Here is a 3,471-nt window from a genome sequence, read left to right as displayed (position 1 = left end):
CTGAAGGTTGTCATCGGACAGATCATCGGATCGGACCAAACCTGCGGCATTCCTGGCCGTAGGGTGGCCGACAGTCTTGCCCTGGTGAGGGACACGGTGCATTACATGCAAAGCCGCCGTACACACGCGGCCCTGTTCAGTCTGGATCAGGAGAAGGCTTTTGACCGGGTCTCTCACGAATTCATGGGTAAGGCTCTGCGTAGGCTGCGGCTTGGCAGGTTGTTCTGTTTGTATGTTAACCTGATGTATTGCGACATTTACAGCTCGGTGCTGGAAGACTGACCCCTTTCCTGTATCGTCGGGGGTTAGACAAGGCTGTCCTCTTTCACCTCTCCTTTTTGTTTGTGTTATAGAGCACTTCGCAGAGGCTATCCGGCAGAATGGAGAGATCAGAGGGATCACCGCACCAGGTCCAGGACACTTCGAGGTCAAATGCTCGCTGTACATGGACGACGTGACCGTCTTCTGCGCTGACCAGAGTTCGGTGACTGCACTCGTCCAGACCTGCGAGGAGTTCGGACGCGCTTCAGGGGCAAAAGTCAACTGCGGGAAGTCGGAAGCCATGCTCTTCGGAAAGTGGTACCTGCCTTCTCCTGCCTCCTTTCCGTTTACTATCAAGCCGGACTTCATCAAAATTCTGGGAGTCTGGTTCGGTAAGGAAGGTGCAGCCCTAAAGTCGTGGGAAGAACGCTTGGCCAAAGTCAACCAAAGGATCGGACTGTGGAGCCTCAGACAACTCACTATTGAGGGCAAAGGAATGGTCCTGCGTAACGAAGTCTTGCCTGTGCTACAATACACTGCACAGGCATGGCCCCCTCTTGCCACGGTCTCGAGGGCCATTACCAGGACTGTGTTTCGCTTCATCTGGGGCTCGAAAATGGACAGAGTAAAGCGGACTGTTATGTACAAGGAGCCCCGCAAAGGTGGGAAGGGTATACCCGACATTCCCACTCTGCTGCGGATCGCTTTTGTATGTGACTGTGTTCGTAGGACTCTGAGGACAGCAAACGGCTCTGCGGGCAAGGCCATGTCCCGCTACGTCCTCCTTCCCCTCTGGCGAGGTTTTGGCTGGGACAAGTGGGACAGCTCCTTCCCTTACAACTGGCACGCTCCCTGGTTCTACGGAGATGTCGTCCGGTTTGTGAGGGAGCATCAACTGGAGGGTCTTAAGCCCGACTTGTGGAAACCTAAGACGATCCACAAGCACATCAGAGCAAAGGACTCACTGGAGTCTGTTCCAGGGCTTCATGCCGACACGTTGGAGACTGTTTGGACTAACGTGTCATCTGGCAGGTTGACCAACGGGCACAAGGACATTTCATGGATGGCCATCCAGGGAGGACTGCCTCTTAGGTCATTCATGCATGCCCGCAACCTGTGCAAGACCCGGTACTGCCCCAGGTGCCCCTTCACGGAGGAAACATCTTTGCACATTTTCTGGCAGTGCCCCTTTGCACAGGGTCTGTTGAAAGCCTTGGAACACGAACTCAAGGACTCAGTACCCAGGAACAGACTGTCGTACCGCTCGGTACTTTATGGACTATTTCCTGGGAATACCACGGATGGAGCAATCCAGGAAGCCTGGCGCCTTATGAACTGCTTTAAGGACGCTATATGGTTTGCCAGGAACCGTCTGATTTTGCGGAGAGTGTGTCGGTCCACGACTGCCGCAGGCTGATCCACAGCCTGCTCAGAGACTATTCCACCTGGGACAGCCCGGACGTCGATGAGGAAGAGGACTGATACCCCCCTTCCCCCCACTCTCCCTTCTTGTGTGTTGTCTTTCAATAAAGCTTCGGGCCTGTGATTTCCCCCTTCCCTATCCCCTCCTACCCACTCCCCTATCCCATCACTTGTCTGTAATGCTTTGTTGTTTGGCTTTAGTGAATGCAAGAATGTTAGTGTAGCATGTGGTGTAATGTATAGCATAGGCTAGCCTGTACTGTGTATTATACTGTCATGTTATGTTTGACGACTGTTATTATTTATTATTTGCTGCTTCATGGCTTGCGCTGCGTCGCAGTAATGTTTGTATGATGACGATTGATTGTCAATAAAACCTGTTCAAGCTGAGGTTAGTAATCATCCCTGCCGGTGGTTGATGGGCCATCGTAGGGGGATGACAGAACGCCGAGGTGAGGGCAGGGAACCACAACGGTCATCGCTCTGGTGTACGCATTTGGTTTAAAGGTACCATTTGTAGGTGACAGGGCGACCGCCGGATCGAGGTCATTAGGTCGGGTAGTTTGGAAGCCCGAGTTGCTATGTGCCCCAGGGCTGGTGACCCTGGGGTGCCCTAACTCACTGGGGGTGGGATCCCACTGAGTGAAGGCACACTTGCACGCACTCTCTTTCACGCTATATGAGCACACACCTTTATTCTCCCGGCCTTCTGGCTGGGAGATGAGGAATTTTTTTATACCTGGCGGATGTCCAGGCTGTATCACAGCGCACATCCACTTATTTAATTTTGTTTTTCACTGTGTGTTTGTCACGTTTTGTCACAAGGATTTTGGGATGCGGTGCCCTTTTGGGACCCTCCTGAGGTCTAGGGGGAAAATGTGTGGCCATCTGGTTCCGTTTTCCCCTGCAACCCGGCCTCCCTTCTTCGGAGGGGAGGTGCACCTTTGATGCAGGCTCCAAGGTGGACACTGGGGTGGCAGCCCAGGTAGAAGCCTTGGAGTGTTGTTGGGTCTCCCTAAGCTTCGGCGAGGGGGGGATCATCGATCCTTGATCCTCTAGGCCTAAGGCTTGGAGGGTCGAGGAATGGTTATGCGGGGCCTCTCTCTTTTAAGAGAAGGGCTGAGATAGACCGCATCCTTGTGCACTTTTTGTGTGGCACCTCTGCACTTTTTATGCACTTGGGTGATAGAAAGCACGACTCGGGCTTTCAATAAAAAATCTGTTCTTATCAGTTTAATATCTGATACGTCCCCTATCTGGGGACCATATATTAAATGGATTTTTAGAACAGGGAGATGGAAATAGAGCTTGCTCTGTCCACTCCACGCATTGACCTGGTATTGCAGTATTTCCAGGACCGGTGCACCCTTTCCTTATGTGTTTACTAAAATCAGATTCCAAAAGTGTTGTTTGCGTTTGCCATTGTTTCTGTCTTTCTGAAGGGATCTCCCCTTTTAATCCCATTATTTCAACACCTGTTGGACAATGCATTTGTACAGTCATGTGTGATAATTAGCTAATTTATTAAATGCAATTAATTTATAGATTGCCACCTCTTGTTTTGTGTCGTCTGTGTTTCTGTGTTTCCGGCATTTCACATTGGAACAGCTCATTCACCTTCCTTGTCTTCTCTCCGCCCTCCCTTTTAGGTGAGTTAAAGAGCTGCACCTGAGCCAGCCACTGATTGATGCAGCACCACAGTCAAATAGTGGAGTGGAGTAGGGGAACAGCAAACAGCCATTAAAGCAGCCCGCCCGCCACAATGGACCTACCTGTGTACACTAGATG

The 3,471-nt window shown here is 51.5% G+C and overlaps 1 non-coding gene across 1 annotated transcript; it reads left to right on the top strand.

Moving 5' to 3' along the window:
• Positions 1–2,868: 2,868 nt before the first annotated feature.
• On the top strand, positions 2,869–3,054 carry LOC142653989 (U2 spliceosomal RNA). Its single transcript, XR_012848817.1, has one exon. It is a non-coding gene; the product is annotated as a U2 spliceosomal RNA (small nuclear RNA).
• The last annotated feature ends 417 nt before the right edge of the window (positions 3,055–3,471 follow it).

Source organism: Rhinoderma darwinii, chromosome 5 (assembly GCF_050947455.1).
Source record: "Rhinoderma darwinii isolate aRhiDar2 chromosome 5, aRhiDar2.hap1, whole genome shotgun sequence".
Lineage (NCBI taxonomy): Eukaryota > Metazoa > Chordata > Amphibia > Anura > Rhinodermatidae > Rhinoderma > Rhinoderma darwinii.
This window is presented reverse-complemented; position numbering and strand designations above follow the sequence as displayed.